Raw genomic sequence first — 22,154 nt, 5'->3', positions numbered from 1 at the left:
CCTTAAATAAGGACATCCTTGAGGCAGTCCAGGGAGCTGTGACCTTTAGTGCTTATCATCTGCCAATGATTAAGGAGGGCGATGAGTGGAAGAAGGCCTTTCAGGCTCCGTTTGGGCTCTTTTAACACTGCATGATGCCCTACGGCCTGGTAAATGAGCCGGCTGTATTTCAACGGTTTATGGATCAGCTCTTTGCAGAACTACTGTATTTATCATTTATTGTATTTCTTGACGATATACTGGTGTTTTCCAGCCATGCCGATTTACATCAGGAGCATCTCACAGAGGTTCTGGATCAGTTAAGAAGACATTAAGGGGCCGATTCATGGAACAAACGTGCGCCGAAAATCTTCGCGCAAGCAGGCGCAAGCAGGCGCAAGCGGAAAAAAACAGGCGCACGTGCGATTCATGGAAGTCCCTGCGCGTGTACACCTCGGGATGTGCGCCAAACCCGTGCATGGCGCACAAGTCACTGCAACCTCCCGAAAGGCGTGCACGACGCACACAGTGAAAGCGCACAACCTCGGCGCATACACCAGAAAGTGGGCGGGACACGGGGCCTAACGCTAGGAATGGGGAACAACGTGCGAAAATAAGGGCGTAACTGGGATGTACTGCAGGGAAGCAGACGGAACGCCCACACGCACTCGAACCACACGTATTCATGGAATCGAATAGGGCAAAGCCACGCACAGCCAAAGACACGCACAAGTTGAAACACGTCCGCCACACGAAGGCAGGCGGTAGAGTCCCAGCGCATCACAAAAGTGGCAACATACAGCGATTGGGCCTGTGCGAGCGGGGTACGTGTATTTCGGGGGCGCGCAGGAATTTACACACGCGATTGAGCGGGGTACGTGTATTTCGGGGGTGCGCAGGAAGTTACACACGCGATTGAGCGTGGTACGTGTATTTCGGGGGCGCGCAGGAAGTTACACACGCGATTGAGCGGGGTACGTGTATTTCGGGGGTGCGCGGGAAGTTACACATGCGATTGAGCGGGGTACGTGTATTTCGGGGGCGCGCGGGAAGTTACACACGCGATTGAGCGGGGTACGTGTATTTCGGGGGTGCGCGGGAAGTTACACACGCGATTGAGCGGGGTACATGTATTCCAGGGGTGCACGGGAAGTTCCACACACGATCTCATCAGGGTACGTGTATTACAGGGGTGCGCCAGGAGCAGCACACGTGAATTGCACGTGTGGGTCTTCCCAGGTGTTCCCTCTACACCCTCCACGGCCCCTGCAGGTGGCTCACACCACAGGGGCCTACCCAGCACATGTCCTGCAGGCACCCCATCCACCATGGCCATGCCCACCAGCCAACCCAAATGTCAACTTGCACTACTGCCCACCAACGCATGTCCCCCTGCACCCCCAGCCACCAGGGGCACCCACCACCAGGCCCCCACCCATGTCTCCCAGCACCCCCACCCCCCAGCAGTGCAGGGGCAGCCTCCACCAGGCCCCCACCCATGTCTCCCAGCACCCCCACCCCCCAGCAGTGCAGGGGCAGCCTCCACCAGGCCCCCACCCATGTCTCCCACCACCCCACCCCCCCAGCACTGTGGGGCACCCACCACCAGGCCCCCACCCATGTCTCCCAGCACCCCCACCCCCCAGCAGTCCAGGGGCAGCCTCCACCAGGCCCCCACCCATGTCTCCCACCACCCCCACCCCCCAGCACTGTGGGGCACCTGCCAGCAGGCCCCCACCCATGTCCAACTCATGTTCCCCACCACCCCCACCCCCCAGCACTGTGGGGCACCTGCCAGAAGGCCCCCACTCATGTCTCCCAGCACCCCCACCCCCCAGCAGTGCACGGGCACCCACACCAGGCCCCCACCCATGTCTCCCACCACCCCCACCCCCCCAGTCACCAGGGGCAGCCTCCACCAGGCCCCCACCCATGTCTCCCAGCACCCCCACCCCCCAGCCACCAGGGGCAGCCTCCACCAGGCCCCCACCCATGTCTCCCACCACCCCCACCCCCCCCAGCACTGTGGGGCAGCCTCCACCAGGCCCCCACCCATGTCTCCCACCACCCCCACCCCCCAGCCACCAGGGGCAGCCTCCACCAGGCCCCCACCCATGTCTCCTACCACCCCCACCCCCCAGCAGTGCAGGGGCAGCCTCCACCAGGCCCCCACCCATGTCTCCCAGCACCCCCACCCCCCAGCCACCAGGGGCAGCCTCCACCAGGCCCCCACCCATGTCTCCCACCACCCCCACCCCCCCAGTCACCAGGGGCAGCCTCCACCAGGCCCCCACCCATGTCTCCCAGCACCCCCAGCCACCAGGGGCAGCCTCCACCAGGCCCCCACCCATGTCTCCCACCACCCCCACCCCCCAGCAGTGCAGGGGCAGCCTCCACCAGGCCCCCACCCATGTCTCCCAGCACCCCCAGCCCCCAGCCACCAGGGGCAGCCTCCACCAGGCCCCCACCCATGTCTCCCACCACCCCCACCCCCCAGCAGTGCAGGGGCAGCCTCCACCAGGCCCCCACCCATATCTCCCAGCACCACCACCCCCCAGCCACCAGGGGCAGCCTCCACCAGGCCCCCACCCATGTCTCCCAGCACCCCCACCCCCCAGCAGTGCAGGGGCACCCACCACCAGGCCCCCACCCATGTCTACCACCACCCCCACCCCCCCAGTCACCAGGGGCAGCCTCTCCCAGGCCCCCACCCATGTCTCCCAGCACCCCCACCCCCCAGCCAACAGGGGCAGCCTCCGCCAGGCCCCCACCCATGTCTCCCACCACCCCCATCCCACAGCACTGTGGGGCACCTGCCAGCAGGCCCCCACCCATTTCCAACTCATGTTCCCCACCACCCCACCCCCCAGCACTGTGGGGCACCTGCCAGCAGGCCCCCACCCATGTCTCCCAGCAACCCCACCCCCCAGCAGTGCAGGGGCACCCACCACCAGGCCCCCACCCATGTCTCCCACCACCCCCAACCCCCCAGTCACCAGGGGCAGCCTCCACCAGGCCCCCACCCATGTCTCCCAGCACCCCCACCCCCCAGCCACCAGGGGCAGCCTCCACCAGGCCCCCACCCATGTCTCCCACCACCCCACCCCCCCAGCACTGTGGGGCAGCCTCCACCAGGCCCCCACCCATATCTCCCAGCACCCCCACCCCCCAGCAGTGCAGGGGCTGCCTCCACCAGGCCCCCACCCATGTCTCCCACCACCCCCACCCCCCAGCCACCAGGGGCAGCCTCCACCAGGCCCCCACCCATGTCTCCCACCACTCCCACCCCCCGGCAATGCAGGGGCAGCCTCCACCAGGCCCCCACCCATGTCTCCCAGCACCCCCACCCCCCAGCCACCAGGGGCAGCCTCCACCAGGCCCCCACCCATGTCTCCCACCACCCCCACCCCCCCAGTCACCAGGGGCAGCCTCCACCAGGCCCCCACCCATGTCTCCCAGCACCCGCACCCCCCAGCCACCAGGGGCAGCCTCCACCAGGCCCCCACCCATGTCTCCCACCACCCCCACCCCCCAGCAGTGCAGGGGCAGCCTCCACCAGGCCCCCACCCATGTCTCCCAGCACCCCCACCCCCCAGCCACCAGGGGCAGCCTCCACCAGGCCCCCACCCATGTCTCCCACCACCCCCACCCCCCAGCAGTGCAGGGGCACCCACCACCAGGCCCCGACCCATGTCTCCCACCACCCCCACACCCCCAGTCACCAGGGGCAGCCTCCACCAGGCCCCCACCCATGTCTACCAGCACCCCCACCCCCCAGCCACCAGGGGCAGCCTCCACCAGGCCCCCAACCATGTCTCCCACCACCCCCACCCCCAGCCACCAGGGGCAGCCTCCACCAGCCCCCCACCCATGTCTCCCAGCACCCCCACCCCCCAGCAGTGCAGGGGCACCCACCACCAGGCCCCCACCCATGTCTCCCACCCCCCATCCCCCCAGTCACCAGGGGCAGCCTCCACCAGGCCCCCACCCATGTCTCCCAGCACCCCCACCCCCCAGCCACCAGGGGCAGCCTCTACCAGGCCCCCACCCATGTCTCCCAGCACCCCCACCCCCAGCAGTGCAGGGGCACCCACCACCAGGCCCCCACCCATGTCTCCCACCACCCCCACCCCCCCAGTCACCAGGGGCAGCCTCCACCAGGCCCCCACCCATGTCTCCCAGCACCCCCACCCCCCAGCCACCAGGGGCAGCCTCCACCAGGCCCCCACCCATGTCTCCCAGCACCCCCACCCCCCAGCACTGTGGGGCACCTGCCAGCAGGCCCCACCCATGTCCAACTCATGTTCCCCACCACCCCCACCCCCCAGCACTGTGGGGCACCTGCCAGCAGGCCCCCACCCATGTCCAACTCATGTTCCCCACCACCCCCACCCCCCAGCACTGTGGGGCACCTGCCAGCAGGCCCCCACCCATGTCCGACTCATGTTCCCCACCACCCCCACCCCCCAGCACTGTGGGGCACCTGCCAGCAGGCCCCCACCCATGTGCAACTCATGTTCCCCAGCCAACATGTCATCACAATCTAGATCCCTGGTCCCTATGGTCAGCCTCCAAATGCAAAACACCCACCCGAGTATTGCATCCACACACTCATAATTTGCAATTACATCACAGAAAACCAATTGCAAGTTCCGAAACAAACACATTTCCCTCACATACACCCAATGGGTGTCAGTGAATCTCAAAACACATATCATGAAATGCATGAAACCAATGAGATACCACACATTGAAGTTCACCAAAAAAAATATGTATTAAAGGAAACATAAATAGAATAAAAAATGAAGAAACAGAAATGTGAATGTACAAAAATGAAAAGAAGCATGTCCGTGAAAAAAAGCAAAACCAAAAATAAAATTCCAAAGTTATGTTGTCCAAAGTCAATGTCCACAAAACAAAATCCAATGGGAAATAAAAAAGAAAGCAATTACTCCATGGTTAAAAAGTGAAAAAAAAATACAATCCAACTGTGAACTATGTACATGGGAACAAGCCAGGGTCCATTATCCCAACAAAATAAAGGAAACCTATCTAACTACACTAACTAATAAAATAAACTATATACAAAAATGTGGCCAATGTCCGAAAGGTACAAATAAAATCAAAACAAAAATGAAACCTAACACTACCTTCATAACTATGTACAAGGGCAGCGGGTTAGTTTCACGGCTCACTTGTGGATGTCCCGGGCCAGGGCATCATCGAACTCCTCCTCAATGTCCCGGAGGCGGTCCTCCTCCATGGCCCCGAGGTTCCGCAGGGCCGTCGACGTCTCCACCTCCAAACCCCTGCGGATTGCCTCGAGGCACTCGGCCCGCCTCAGGGCCCTCCGCATGGAGTTCTCCGCCCTGACCATTGTGAGCCGTGCCTCTTCCGCCCGCTGCCGCTCCGCATCTATGGCGTGGCCCAACCGCTGCCACACGGAAGACACTCTCTGTCCTGGGTCCTCCTGCCCTCCGGCCGATGCCTGCCCCTCCGATGTTGAAGGCCACGAGCCTTCATGGCTCCCACCACGTTGCTGCTGCTGCTGTGCCTCTGCCCGTGCACTGCCTCCTGCTGCCTGCACATTCTCCGCCGGCTGGGGTGCAGTCGTAGATGTGGCCACCCCTGCTGGACGTCCGACTCCCGACTGTGGCAGCCTGGCCGCACCGTCAGAGGCAGTTCCACAGGGCACCCAGGTGACTGATGGGTGGGAAGATGGCACAGAGGACGACTGGCGCGTAGGGGGTCCAGTTGAGGAGGGGGTCGTAGCAAGCCCCATCAGACGGAGGAATCCGGCCTGGGTGACCTGTCCCAGCAGGCTGACGTGGTCAACGAGCCATTCGAGATGACGTGCAGTCTCTTCATGAAAAGACTGCAGGTCACCTCGCATGGCCCGTTGACGCAACGCCACACCAGCCAGGACAGGCTCAACCCGGACCTGGATAGCCACGTCCGCAGGCAGAGGAAGGCCAGTTGACATGAGCTCATCCCCTGCCTGAAAATGGGTCTGGACGTAGGCATCCCTGCTGGTGCAAGATGATGCAGGGACAGGATCAGGGACAGGATTGCACACAGACTCTGGTGCTTGCACAGCCTCCTCCTCCACCAAACCCCCCACCAACCTGGATGACTCAGTGCCATCTTCCCCTGTTGGGCCCTGTGGGGTCCCAGCTGCCCCTTCTGCTGCCGAGGAGTCCAACTCCAACCTCCGCCTCTTGGACCTCCCCCCGGCAGCTGCGGCCTGGGACGCGGCACCGGACTCCTCACTCCCCGACGAGATCACAACATGGGAGGGGAGCCGGGCCTTGCGTCTCCGGCTGGCGGTGGGATCCCCGCCGCTGTGCTCCACAGCACCTTCTCCGCCCTCTTTATCAGTTGACGCTGCAGACAGGGAGAAACAAAACACTGGCATCAGGGCACTGTACAATGGACACATACACACATGACAGTTGTACATGAGTGGCATTGGCAAAACTCAGACATGTCATCACAATCCCCAACACACATGTCATTACAACTCGCACACATGAGCCATACCGCAGCCATATCGCAACTGCCACCACCATCCATACACATACAACAGCATGAGCAGCCAAAGGGGAGCCAGACATCACATGCAACACAGTAAGTGCACCACACATGTACACACACCACCACACTTGCATGCATGTGTACACCTCTGCCAAGTGTCGCAGTGTTCAGACGGGCATCCATGTCACATCTGCCAATCAGGCTTCCACATACCGCTGTCACATGCATCCATGTTGCATCACTGTTGCACCCTTGTCAAATACACACACATGCACATGTACACAGTGCTGATACATGCAGCCAAAAACAACATACATGCGTGACATCACGGACATGTCTACTTACATACACATTCATCCAAACATGTGTGCCCACACAACTGCATTTGGCATGCAAGCCTACACACACAAGCACCATCCATGTCTCACACATTACAGCCCTCGCATGTGTCAGCCCCACGGCTGTACACCCCCACCCATACTCGGCCCCATACAAACAGATGTGCAACCTGCACACTACTGAATAATCACCACACGCACTGCTCACAATCAGGATGCATGTACACTGCCCGCTCGACTCAAGACGGGTCTGCTTCTCAAGGACCTGGACGTGGAGCGCTGGGGATATGCGTTCCAGGACCCTCATCTGTTCTTCCGACAAGTGGCCCCGGCGCCCCTTGGCATCCGCTGCCTTCAAGAGGCGCCGGGCCTTGTTCAGGGTCCTGGACCTGAAGTCCTCCCAGCGCTTCTTGACATGTTGTAAGTCGCGGACTGCCACCCCCTCCGCATTGATGGCAGTCACGATGTCAGTCCAGATCCGAGTCCGTCCTTCCTTGTCGGCGCGGGAACTTCCGAAGAGGGCCTCATACTGCCCCAGGACTTGCTCCACCAGGACACCAACTTCAGTGGCACTGAAGCTGGTGCCCCTCTGCCTCTCTGGCTGGGGGTTGTCAGTGGTCCCAGATGGTGTTTGCCCCGACATGACAACACCAGAGGCAGGAGTGGGTGGGCAACTGGGTCCTGGGGCTGGGCTGTGGAGCGATGGAATCCCAGTCGGGAGTCTTCGGTTCCGGCAGGGGTGGTCACAGCAACAGCACCCCTGGCTGATGTGCAGGCAGCAAATGGCAGGGCACGTGGGCAGCAGGCAGTCAGGCAGCAGCAGATGGCAGGTGGGAGCGTGCTCGGGGCTCTGGGGGGCAGTAGTTCGGCCTTCTGGGCAGGAGCGTGGTCTTCCGTGTGCTTACGCGTGGCCAGCGTGATATGGAGTGATTTGGCACTTGAAAAATCTGCACGTCAGCGTGTAATTCTAGGAAAGGCCCTTAGCGCGTAAGCGCGTCTGCACGCATACGCATTTTCATTGGACAGAAGGCCCCTCAAGCGCAAGCGCCTCTGTGACGTGACGCGTACAGACGTGCATGGGCATTTCAGCGCGCGTGAAAAACTGCACGTCCGCATGTAATACGAGGAAAGGGCCCATGCGCGTAAGCGCACGTGGAAAACTGCACGTCCGCGTGTAATACGAGGAAAGGCCCTTAGCGCGTATGCACGGCAGCACGCATATGCGATTTCATTGGACCAAAGGCCCTTAGCGCGTGAGCGCGTCTATGACGTGACGCGCGCAGGTGTTTCCCTCATTGCACGTGATGACAGAACACACGTGGATTTCCAGCAATAGCGTGTGAAAGTTCCCGGCACCCCGGAACACACGTACCCAGGCTAATCGCGCGTGGAACTTCCCGCGCACCCCGAAATACACGTACCCAGGCCAATTGCGTGTACGCTCACTCCCCTCCGATCACACGCGATGACACTCGGACCGTATCCGAATACGGGAAACCCGCGCACGGCAAAAGACGTGCACAGGCGTCAACGCGTCCGCCCACACGAAGGCAGGCGGAGCCGACCCCGCGCACAGCATAAAAGTGCGCGCAAACAACAAACGCGTATATACAGCTACGATGAATGCCCCATTTGTCGCTGCACTGATCGTGGGACACCGCAGGAGGAGGAGAATAGCCAGGGCACGCATTTTCGCACCACGGACAAGCCTTTTTGGGATGCCTGACGACCAGGTCTACGGCAGGTATAGGTTTCCACCCCATATCATCCTAGACCTGGTCAGGGAGTGGGAAGATGACCTCACATCCCCCACCCTTTGCTCCCAAGCATTGAGCCCCTTGGAGAAGCTGCTCAATGTCCTGCATTTTTTGGCCACTGGGTCATTTCAGCGGACCACTGCCATAGTGGGGGGGGGTCTCACAGGCCACGCAGTCACGCTGCCTACACCAGGTACTGGCAATCATGACAGCGCGCCCCTCAGTCCGCAGGCACATATACATGCCCAGAACACCCGCAGAAAGGCAGGCCGTTGTCCTGGATTTTTTCAGGGTGGCACACTTCCCCAAAGTGCTCGGTGCCATAGATTGCACCCATGTGGCCCTACGTCCACCTAGGGCCATTGAGCACATCTACCGAAACCGCAAGCACTGGCATTCCATCAATGTACAGGTGGTATGTGATGCAAAGGGAATCATCACCTCTGTCTATGCAAACTACCCTGGCTCCACCCATGACAGTTTCATATACAGAATGTCCGCCCTGAGCCGGGCCCTGGAAGCTGGGCAGCATGGCGACACATGGCTCCTAGGTCAATACAAATGCCCTTGCACATGCATGCAAGTCACACACAGACAAATATCCAAACCCTAATAATCTCAACTATTATCACCTCAACAGGGGACAGTGCCTACCCTCTGAGCAACCACATGATGACGCCAATCCGGAACCCCACCACACCACCCCAGGTAAGATACAACGCCGCCCATATTGCAACCAGTGGCATAGTGGAGCGCACATTCGGAGTGCTCAAGTCACGTTTCCGCTCCCTTGACCGCACTGGTGGGCAACTACTCTATGCACCACCAGTAGTGTGCAGGATCATTGTGGCAGCATGTGTACTGCACAATGTTGCAACACGGCCCACATCCCCAACCACAGGCACAGACGCTGCCCATGGGAGGGGACAGGGCACGTGGCGAGAAAGCCCGGACCCAGCTTGTGGCCACATTTTTCACCTAAACTCCCACCCCTGCGGAGTGCACACAGGCCTGGCACATACCAGGTGACAATCGATGATGACAAAGAGACAGTCAACATCACAACCCTACCACCCTGAGATAGTTGCCATGGAAGTGCCACATCGTCTGCATCCCTAGCTACTTAAACACAAGCTATCCTGTGTGACCAAAAGTCCAACTCCAACCTCCGCCTCTTGGACCTCCCCCCGGCAGCTGCGGCCTGGGACGCGGCACCGGACTCCTCACTCCCCGACGAGATCACAACATGGGAGGGGAGCCGGGCCTTGCGTCTCCGGCTGGCGGTGGGATCCCCGCCGCTGTGCTCCACAGCACCTTCTCCGCCCTCTTCATCAGTTGACGCTGCAGACAGGGAGAAACAAAACACTGGCATCAGGGCACTGTACAATGGACACATTCACACATGACAGTTGTACATGAGTGGCATTGGCAAAACTCAGACATGTCATCACAATCCCCAACACACATGTCATTACAACTCGCACACATGAGCCATACCACAGCCATATCGCAACTGCCACCACCATCCATACACATACAACAGCATGAGCAGCCAAAGGGGAGCCAGACATCACATGCAACACAGTAAGTGCACCACACATGTATACACACCACCACACTTGCATGCATGTGTACACCTCTGCCAAGTGTCGCAGTGTTCAGACGGGCATCCATGTCACATCTGCCAATCAGGCTTCCACATACCGCTGTCACATGCATCCATGTTGCATCACTGTTGCACCCTTGTCAAATACACACACATGCACATGTACACAGTGCTGATACATGCAGCCAAAAACAACATACATGCGTGACATCACGGACATGTCTACTTACATACACATTCATCCAAACATGTGTGCCCACACAACTGCATTTGGCATGCAAGCCTACACACACAAGCACCATCCATGTCTCACACATTACAGCCCTTGCATGTGTCAGCCCCACGGCCCTGTACACCCCCACCCATACTCGGCCCCATACAAACAGATGTGCAACCTGCACACTACTGAATAATCACCACACGCACTGCTCACAATCAGGATGCATGTACACTGCCCGCTCGACTCCAGACGGGTCTGCTTCTCAAGGACCTGGACGTGGAGCGCTGGGGATATGCGTTCCAGGACCCTCATCTGTTCTTCCGACAAGTGGCCCCGGCGCCCCTTGGCATCCGCTGCCTTCAAGAGGCGCCGGGCCTTGTTCAGGGTCCTGGACCTGAAGTCCTCCCAGCGCTTCTTGACATGTTGTAAGTCGCGGACTGCCACCCCCTCCGCATTGATGGCAGTCACGATGTCAGTCCAGATCCGAGTCCGTCCTTCCTTGTCGGCGCGGGAACTTCCGAAGAGGGCCTCATACTGCCCCAGGACTTGCTCCACCAGGACACCAACTTCAGTGGCACTGAAGCTGGTGCCCCTCTGCCTCTCTGGCCAGGGGTTGTCAGTGGTCCCAGATGGTGTTTGCCCCGACATGACAACACCAGAGGCAGGAGTGGGTGGGCAACTGGGTCCTGGGGCTGGGCTGTGGAGCGATGGAATCCCAGTCGGGAGTCTTCGGTTCCGGCAGGGGTGGTCACAGCAACAGCACCCCTGGCTGATGTGCAGGCAGCAAATGGCAGGGCACGTGGGCAGCAGGCAGTCAGGCAGCAGCAGATGGCAGGTGGGAGCGTGCTCGGGGCTCTGGGGGGCAGTAGTTCGGCCTTCTGGGCAGGAGCATGGTCTTCCGTGTGCTTACGCGTGGCCAGCTTGATATGGAGTGATTTGGCACTTGAAAAATCTGCACGTCAGCGTGTAATTCTAGGAAAGGCCCTTAGCGCGTAAGCGCGTCTGCACGCATACGCATTTTCATTGGACAGAAGGCCCCTCAAGCGCAAGCGCCCCTGTGACGTGACGCGTACAGACGTGCATGGGCATTTCAGCGCGCGTGAAAAACTGCACGTCCGCGTGTAATACGAGGAAAGGGCCCATGCGCGTAAGCGCACGTGGAAAACTGCACGTCCGCGTGTAATACGAGGAAAGGCCCTTAGCGCGTATGCACGGCAGCACGCATATGCGATTTCATTGGACCAAAGGCCCTTAGCGCGTGAGCGCGTCTATGACGTGACGCGCGCAGGTGTTTCCCTCATTGCACGTGATGACAGAACACACATGGATTTCCAGCAATAGCGTGTGAAAGTTCCCGGCACCCCGGAACACACGTACCCAGGCTAATCGCGTGTGGAACTTCCCGCGCACCCCGAAACACACATACCCAGGCCAATTGCGTGTACGCTCACTCCCCTCCGATCACACGCGATGACACTCGGACCGTATCCGAATACGGGAAACCCGCGCACGGCAAAAGACGTGCACAGGCGTCAACGCGTCCGCCCACACGAAGGCAGGCGGAGCCGTCCCCGCGCACAGCATAAAAGTGCACGCAAACAACAAACGCGTATATACAGCTACGATGAATGCCCCATTTGTCGCTGCACTGATCGTGGGACACCGCAGGAGGAGGAGAATAGCCAGGGCACGCATTTTCGCACCACGGACAAGCCTTTTTGGGATGCCTGACGACCAGGTCTACGGCAGGTATAGGTTTCCACCCCATATCATCCTAGACCTAGTCAGGGAGTGGGAAGATTACCTCACATCCCCCACCCTTTGCTCCCAAGCATTGAGCCCCTTGGAGAAGCTGCTCAATGTCCTGCATTTTTTGGCCACTGGGTCATTTCAGCGGACCACTGCCATAGTGGGGGGGGTCTCACAGGCCACGCAGTCACGCTGCCTACACCAGGTACTGGCAATCATGACAGCGCGCCCCTCAGTCCGCAGGCACATATACATGCCCAGAACACCCGCAGAAAGGCAGGCCGTTGTCCTGGATTTTTTCAGGGTGGCACACTTCCCCAAAGTGCTCGGTGCCATAGATTGCACCCATGTGGCCCTACGTCCACCTAGGGCCATTGAGCACATCTACCGAAACCGCAAGCACTGGCATTCCATCAATGTACAGGTGGTATGTGATGCAAAGGGAATCATCACCTCTGTCTATGCAAACTACCCTGGCTCCACCCATGACAGTTTCATATACAGAATGTCCGCCCTGAGCCGGGCCCTGGAAGCTGGGCAGCATGGCGACACAAGGCTCCTAGGTCAATACAAATGCCCTTGCACATGCATGCAAGTCACACACAGACAAATATCCAAACCCTAATAATCTCAACTATTATCACCTCAACAGGGGACAGTGCCTACCCTCTGAGCAACCACATGATGACGCCAATCCGGAACCCCACCACACCACCCCAGGTAAGATACAACGCCGCCCATATTGCAACCAGTGGCATAGTGGAGCGCACATTCGGAGTGCTCAAGTCACGTTTCCGCTCCCTTGACCGCTCTGGTGGGCAACTACTCTATGCACCACCAGTAGTGTGCAGGATCATTGTGGCAGCATGTGTACTGCACAATGTTGCAACACGGCCCACATCCCCAACCACAGGCACAGACGCTGCCCATGGGAGGGGACAGGGCACGTGGCGAGGAAGCCCGGACCCAGCTTGTGGCCACATTTTTCACCTAAACTCCCACCCCTGCGGAGTGCACACAGGCCTGGCACATACCAGGTGACAATCGATGATGACAAAGAGACAGTCAACATCACAACCCTACCACCCTGAGATAGTTGCCATGGAAGTGCCACATCGTCTGCATCCCTAGCTACTTAAACACAAGCTATCCTGTGTGACCAAAAGGCACACATATGACATATGACATGATATGGGCCATACACAAGTATTCCAAGGCGCAATGAGGCAGGGAGGGGGGAACAAGGGAACACAGAGAACGGTACTACTAGGCCAGGTGTCATTGAGATCGTGCAAGTGCAGGGGTAGGGGGAATGGGAAAAGTGCAAGGGGAAGGGTGGGGGGGAGTCCAGTACAGGGGAAGTAGCCCAAAAAAATAATACATAGGTCGCCTGGTGGCAACTACAAAGGTAAGTGCAGACAAGTGCTGGGAAGGGAGGGCTGTAGGGATAGAGAGACAGTACTGCAGTGCAGGGGTTGCCAGGGAGGCAGTGCAAGTGGAGAGTGGCTGGGCCAGGGACCGAGGTCGGTGAGAGTGGCCCAGTTGCAGCTCCTGTGCAGTTCCAGTGAAGAATTCTGCAAGGGAGAGGCAGAGAGTAAGCAGAAGCAAAGAGGAAGGTCTTGAGGTGCTTCCAGAACTGGAGATGGTTCCCCTCAAGTTCAAGGCAGGCCGGAAGTCTGTTCCAGGGGGAGGGCCCTACTGCAGAGAGAAATCTACCACCAGCTAGTTGCTCTGAGAAGCGGATGACCCGGACTTGCAAGGTGTGCATCACAGACACCTGCAAAACAGGCCATGGCCATCACTGTCATGTCACTCAAACCCTCCCAAACATCAACATGACATGGCAAGCAATACCCATACACCAACGCAGTAACGGTAAGGTACACATTGCCATGTCCTAAATGTACAGTGGCATCGGACACTGCTGCCTGACCCGGAATCAGATGAAATGACAGACCAACAAAATCTCCCACCCAAAATAAGTCATTTCCAAATGCATTGCAACAGTCGTAGACGTAACATCACAATGAATGCCTGTCTACATGCACATTATGCATTGCAAAATCAACACTGCAGCTCATGTGTGCAGTGTCCTACTTCTGCATCACACTGCTCAGCGCACAGCACAGTGAACAGCCATTGTGTGTGATGCACACCCTGAGCATCACATCTAAGTGACAGACCACGTCAAACATCAAATTAGGCATGTACTGGATCCATGATCGGTCACAGAACATGTGCTGCCGGGACACAGTGGGCACCAGAAGGCAAACAGTGTACACGTGGATATGCAAGGGTGGGAGTACATGTAGTGCATCAGAGTGCAAGTGTGTGGCTCTGCAAGGACATGCACTCCACATATGCATGTGCACTCAAGTGACCATCAGTGTTCCCTACACATCACATGTGAACATCCACCATGTGTACACCCCAGCATGTCAAACCACAACTATCCCCTCGCACCTGAAAGGAAAACACAACACATGAACAGGCATTGATCAGCAGAACACAACATGTACATAGGATACCATCATTACTATGTCAGAGTTCCCATCACACTGCAGGGCAAGGCAACTATCAACAACAACCCCCCCCTCCCTCACAAATGACCATGACCCACTGAACAACTGCACCTGGGTCATGGAGCCTCCAAACCTCAATTCCACCTGGCCACAGGATCACCTTTACCCTTCGTCACCATCTCCCACCTTGTGTGTAAAAAGATGCCTGAACCCTCAAAATCCACACTCATTTCCAAAATCACAAAATCCAAGGCATAAAAACAAACCCCAACACCCTCCAGTAGATGACTTGACGTAGCAGTACCTCACAAAGGCCAAGTACTACCGCAATGATGCAACAACCAAGTAGCACAGCAAAACAATGTCACGACAGGATGTGAGACATGTGTGGTACATGACAAAGGATGATGCACCATGAATGGATGTGTACTGTCACAGGTCCCCTGTACAGGCGCGGGAGTGTCACGAAACAACCACCCCCACCATGTCCCGGGTGCCTGCAAGGTCAAACTCACACAGGCCCCTGAGACCCTGGTGGGGAATGAGGTTCAGGGATATGCAGTCGGGACAGGTGTTGACACACTGGATGACTGGAATGAGTGGCAGGAGAGGGGAGGAGGAATGACACATGAAACTAGGGAATGTACGAAAATGTACAACCTGCATGAACACATACACAATCCAAACAAACTTGGACATCATTGTCATGGCCTTCTGTAGTCCAGGCTCAGGAGTGGTACGAACCAACCACCCCCTCTAGGGTTTTGGCGCCTGCAAGTTCGGGGCTTACACAGGCATCCGCAACCCCAGTGGGGAAAGAGGGTCAGGGAACGTTGCTTGGATAGGCACGGGAAGCAGGAACAACGGGTAGAGGGTACAGGTTTCAAAATTGCTTAGGATCACGGGTGATTAGGGAGAAAAAAACATACCAAATTGAACCACACATACATCCATGCATCAGTACACTCCCCAGCAAGCCTATGCAGAGCAGTTCGTAAGAAAAACAACAAGACACTTAGCTCTGGTTTTGAGTGCTGGCCTCCTGCCTGCGCACTCTCAGGTCCGGTTACAGGAGCACTGCAATGCTGCAAAGAGAGCCACAGTCAACAAGCTGTACGTGCCAATTACACAAAAACACAACACCAAACATGCCCCATAGCAACAAACTACTCTACAAACAGACAATCTGTGGTTGATGCTTCGTACCCATATATAACATCACCCCTGTGACGGGTCATACACAGCAATGCAGTAAGTCAGCCGCTGGTGGGTGCGTGGCAAATGGAACACCAATGTGTCACAATTCACACAACATGCAATGTTCCCTGGGTAAGCAGACAGACCCATATAGCAAGCCATGACTACAGAGCAAGTTGCGTACCACCATGACCGAAACAAAGTTGGCAGTGCATTTATCATGAAGTACGTGGAAAAGACAAGCACTGCACCCGAGTATGTCCCTTGCTGTATGTCCCTGTGAGCTGCCCCTTTCCATGTCTCGGAAGGCTACATGGTTGGTACAAGTGCCTCAATGGACCTTGGTGTACCGGAGGGTATGTGCCACTGCCCCTGCATGTGTCCCAGACAACCCTACTATCAACAGCCATCAGTCCACAAACACATCTGAGCTGCATTGTGTGCTTCAACACCAATATTCGTCTAAGCTCACCCTCAGTGCTGTGACTAAGCCTGCATGTGCAACTCGCCTGGAGCAAGCTTTGCTGTGTCGTGGCCCCCCTGTGATGCTCACCTTGCCTGGAGTTCCTTGGAACATGTCAGCAGTTCTAGGATGTGGGTCTGCAATCACTGTGCCTCTGCTTGTGCACACATGTGCATGTGGGCACCAACAAACGGGTCCAGAATTCCGTCGTCCAATGGGCCATGTCTGCTGGCAAACGTGCTCTGGAGGCTCATCCCCCTGTAGAAAGGGCATGAAACACATGATTAATGCTTCAAAGTCATCTGTGTGTGTCTCATCAGGCATCTCATTACTTGACCATGTCAGAGAGTCACATCACAAATCACACCATCAGTCCGTCTTTCACCTCCAAAGTGTGGAACACTATCTACAGCATGAATTGCAACAAGCACATGTACAGGAAAGATATGAAACATACTACACAATGCATAGCAATCAATGTCCACATTAATCATGACACACCCCATCTAGCAAAAGCTGAACAGTGGACAATGACACCTAAATCATCCCCACTAGGGGTGTAAACACAAGTCACACAGCACCAGACATGCCGCAGATATGACAGTCCAAAGCCCTTGTGTAAAATGCTGTAACACCGAACCATCCTTGCGAGCCCATGGATAAGGGAGGCAGGAGTGGCATATGTGAGTCAAGGACCCCAAGCAGCAAACACATACACAAGACAACCATGAAGGGCCCAGCTGGAACAGACAGTGGATGCCTTCAAAAGCCACAAAGCACCGCACCGTCACATGAAAGCACAATAGACTAGCAATTTTAAACTAACTCAACTATTAACTAATTACACTAACTATGGAAAACCTACATTACCTATTTAAACTAACTATCAAACAGAAACTTAACTAACTAAACTAAAAGAAAAATCAAAAATGGCCACATACGACCCGGGGGGGAGGGGAGGCACCCAGGAGGGGGGAGGTACAGGGTGCTGCTCAACATTCACATGCGATGATGCTGAGCCAAAAAAATAATCCTCCATGGGCTCAACGCCTGCACAGCACGACCTATGTGGGAGATAGATGGTTGTCCGAGTCTGGCTCATCCTGGAAAGGAGGACGTGGCACAGTAGCCTGGCCACGCCTAGCCGCAGCTTGCCCCTCGTCGGCAGCAAGTCTGCCGGACGGGTGAGCCTGGTTCTGTGTGGCGATGTGACGTAGGTCTGCATGCAGAACCTCACGTGATACACGTGCTTCCTCTTGCAAGGTAGCACGTGTAACACGGAGTTCCTCCTGCAAGGCCTGGCTGGACAACCGCTGCACCTCCCGGCAAGCCTGTACCTCAGCCGAGATGGTACGCTCAAGCTGTGCAAACCTCTCCTCTGCCTGCTGCCTCTGGGACATCATAAGGACACCCAGAGTGGATCTGAGGGAAGCATACTCCTCCCTCAGGGCATCCATGTGCGCCTCTGCGTGAGCAGCAATTGCTTGACGCAGAGGCGACATTTCAGCCTGGCGTGCCCTGTCTGAGGCCGCCATGCCCAGCCTGAGCGAGTGGGCCATGGACCGTGCCGCCTGCTGCTGGAGAAGCACCTGCCTAGCAGGGGGGAGCACAGATCGGGCCACACGCTCCATGCTCTCAGCGATGTTCTCCATTGCTGCCCCCTGCCGTTCGGAATTGGCAGTCATGTCTTGCTCCCACTCAGTATACAGGGGTTGCACGCAGCGACCGCGTTGCCGGGCTTGACCCCTGTGGGACCCAAGGACCGGGGGTCCTCGCTGTGTTGGCACCGCCTGCGGCTGCACGACTACATGCCCCCGTCGACGTGATGTCCCAGGCACATCAGTGACTGGTGTGGAGGGTGACCCTGCGTCCCAATCCACCACAGGCGGAGGAACCAAGACTGTCTGATCCCTCAGTGCAGGTGTCGCATGCAGAGGAGTGTCCACATCAGAATCACTCACCCCTGACACATGGACTTGATGCTCATCCAACTCAACATGGACGTCAGAGTCGTCATCAAGGCTGGACTCATAGGCAGCCAGAGACAAGATGGACTGCAGCACTTGGGGGTATTCGTGGCCTACCACCCTACGACCCCCACTAGTGCCGGGTTGATGTGGTGTTACCAACCCTGTGTCTGGCATGACAACACCATCCTCCGCCTCCATTGCGTCATCACCTGAAAAATAGAGAGAAAAAGGTCAATACACATGTCAGAAGCACACGACACACACACACACCGACAGCAAAGGCATCCGGCAGACATGTGACACACAACATATGACCTGGCATGCATGCTGGGTCTACTTTGAATAGCTTCTGTGATCAGACCTGTTGAAAGGTGGCAGTTTCCATGGAAGTGGGTCTATGCAGTGCAGAAAATGTGTACGCCACTCACTACCTACATGTACAAGCACTTCATGGTGTGTGTCAGGAAATGTGAAGGCAGTGCAATGTCAAATTCAGACATCACGTGCATTGTGCATTCAATGTGTACCATGTCTAGAAGCCAAGCACCCCTCCACCCCAGTACCAAAGCAGGGATGCCTAGCATGGTATCAAAAGGTTGACCATACACCTGTGTATTGACAGGCAGTGTTGACTGGCATCAACAGCTTAATGTGATTCAAATTACAACACTGCAAATGATGCTGGGACAGTGGACAGGACACATGATGGAAACTCCAGAGGCCGCCCACGTGTGAAGAAGACATAATAGTTGGACAGAGTCATTGGCCATTGAACAGGCCGAGGCCTGTGAGCCACACAGATTGTCAGGGCCTAAACATATGTGCAACGCAGGACTGAGCCACAGTTGACATGGGGAGGCCGATGAGATGGCAGGCAATGTATGTAACCAAGGACTCATATTACAGTGATCATCCAGCCAAGGACACATAGGGGCATGCGTGCAATGCACATGGAGCATGAATGGGCACTCATGTCCCTGCGGGACATCTGACCCATGCACAGTACAAGTGAGATACCCTGCATCGAGTACTAAGGCTGTACCACACGGCATATGTCTGGCAGTTTCTACGCTGGAAGTTAGCATCTACACAGAACACATGAACAAGAAACTACACATTGGCAAGATTGGAGCAGACCAGTGCAAAGGTGGAACTGGAGTGCAGAGTGGCGGAGGAGGCGCAAGGGAGCATGCCCACATGGAGTCCCGCATGCAGGCAGAGGAGACATGCATGACGGTAGCATTGCATTACTTACACATCAGAACCATGTACACGTCACATGTAGCAGCAATCATGCACAACACATCCCACAAGTGAAACACACACGCCCTCAACAAACACGCATCAACACTCACTGGACTGGGCATCAAAGTCCAGCATCTCTCCCACTCCTTCGACCAATTCAGGTGCTATGAACTCCGCAACGAGAGCCTCATGCGGAGTGAGTTCTTCCTCCTCTGGTGCAGGCCCACCGCCAGTCACCAGAGTCAAGTTGTAATTTGAGGCACGCTTGGCACGTAGTCCACGAGGAAGTCCAGTTCCTGCTTACAGAAAGGTTTCTTCCTCGACGTGCAGGAGGTCGTGGTTGTGTGTGGGGTCCCAGCCTGTGCTGCAGGTGCAACCTTCCTCCTCTTGGACTGTGGCGCAGACCCTGGCTGGCTAATGCCGCCCTGACCAGTATGGCCAGTGGGTTCGGTGGATTGAGCCAAGGGAGTGGCAGGTGGAGGGATGACCAAAGGCCTGACTTGTGTCAGTGGCAGCTGGGTGCCCACTAATGGACCCTGCGCAGCAACATCAGCTGTGGCAGGGTCATTGACCGCAACGGTCCTGGTTGGCAGACTCACAACCGGGGTGCTGTTGGGTACATCTGCCCCTGCACTTGCCAACACCCGGCTGTTCGGGGCAGCAGATGACATGACTGCCACAGGGACACGTGTCTTGGTCTAAGCAGCCCGGCCTGCCCCTATGGTTTCCCCCCTAGCCTGTTGGAGATCTACCAAGGGCTCTTCAAGTGCCAACGCAGCCTGCGCTGGCAGACCCTAAGCCTGGGTGGCGGTGTCCACAGCTGCACCTGCAGCTACCACTACCGTTGGGCCCGTGGCAGTCGATGGAACGGACTGCCGGGTCATATGGGTGCCAGTGCCAGATGCAGGAGCTGCATCCCCCGGAACCACAGGGGGTGGTGGCATGGCTGCACCGACACATGGCACAACATTGTGCTCAAGTGGCGCACCCCTGCCTCTTCCCCCTCTGTGGCTGCCCTGGACACCCTGGAGTCCCCCTACTCCCTGGTCACCACAGCCACGTCCCCGACCACGCCCGCCACGAGGAGTACGCCCAGCTGAGGCGCCCCTCACCTTTGGTGGCCTCCCAACCATGGCACATATGTAGTAGTGCTGGCACAGATGGAGTGGTGCCAATGGGAGGTGTACACCACAATTTACCTGGGCAATTGGGGTGAAGGGGGTGGGAAGCAAGATGTTAACAGCCCCCCTGCACCTGCAAGGCTGTATGTGACCCCGGTGATGTGGTGACGGGTCACGCAACGCTCAGGCACCCCAAAACTGCAGTAAAACCGTGCACGCAACCCTGCAGCCTACGTGCGTGGTTTCAACCTCCCGCAGTACGCGGTGGCACCCAGTAACACGAATAACGCGTACTTGTGGGACACGCAGGCTACTATGACATCGAAAATGGGTGCGATACACAGGGGCACCCGCAGTGGGAAAAAGAGCATGTGCGACTCACCGTCTGACTAGCGCGATGCAGAAAAACACGCGTAGCCAATACCCCCGCCAAAAGAAGAGATACGTCCTTGATAGCTGTGAAGTTGTGATGGCGCGCGAAACAACAGGAAGCAGAAACACACGTCGGTCTCCACGAAAGGCACGTACAGCGAACTGCTGGGCCCGCTCACCTTTAACCCGTGCAGAGGGAAATGCACGCGCGCGTCACGTCACTTACCCTTTCCTCGTATTACATGCGGACGTGCAGTTTTTCACGCGTGCTTACGCGCATGGGCCCTTTCCTTGTATTACACGCGGACGTGCAGTTTTCCACGCACGCTTACGCGCATGGGCCCTTTCCTCATATTACACGCGGACGTGCAGTTTTCCACGTGCGCTTACGTGCATGGGCCCTTTCCTCGTATTACACGCGGACGTGCAGTTTTTCACGCGCGCTGAAATGCCCATGCACGTCTGTACGCGTCACGTCACAGGGGCGCTTGCGCTTGAGGGGCCTTCTGTCCAATGAAAATGAGTATGCGTGCAGACGCGATTACGCGCTAAGGGCCTTTCCTCGAATTACACGCTGACGTGCAGATTTTTCACGTGCCAAATCACTCCATATCAAGCTGGCCACACGTAAGCACACGGAAGACCACGCTCGTGCCCAGAAGGCCGAACTACTGCCCCCCAGAGCCCCGAGCACGCTCCCACCTGCCATCTGCTGCTGCCTGACTGCCTGCTGCCCACGTGCCCTGCCATTTGCTGCCTGCACATCAGCCAGGGGTGCTGTTGCTGTGACCACCCCTGCTGGAACCGAATACTCCCGACTGGGATTCCATCGCTCCACAGCCCAGCCCCAGGACCCAGTTGCCCACCCACTCCTGCCTCTGGGGTTGTCATGTCGGGGCAAACACCATCTGGGACCACTGACAACCCCCGGCCAGAGAGGCAGAGGGGCACCAGCTTCAGTGCCACCGAAGTGGTGTCCTGGTGGAGCAAGTCCTGGGGCAGTATGATGCCCTCTTCGGAAGTTCCCGCGCCGACAAGGAAGGACGGACTCGGATCTGGACTGACATCGTGACTGCCATCA

The sequence above is a fragment of the Ambystoma mexicanum genome, chromosome 2p (genome assembly GCF_040938575.1).
Source record: "Ambystoma mexicanum isolate Mex_15411 chromosome 2p, UKY_AmexF1_1, whole genome shotgun sequence".
NCBI lineage: Eukaryota > Metazoa > Chordata > Amphibia > Caudata > Ambystomatidae > Ambystoma > Ambystoma mexicanum.
The sequence above is the reverse complement of the archived record's forward strand: the minus strand, read 5'-3'. Positions refer to the sequence as shown.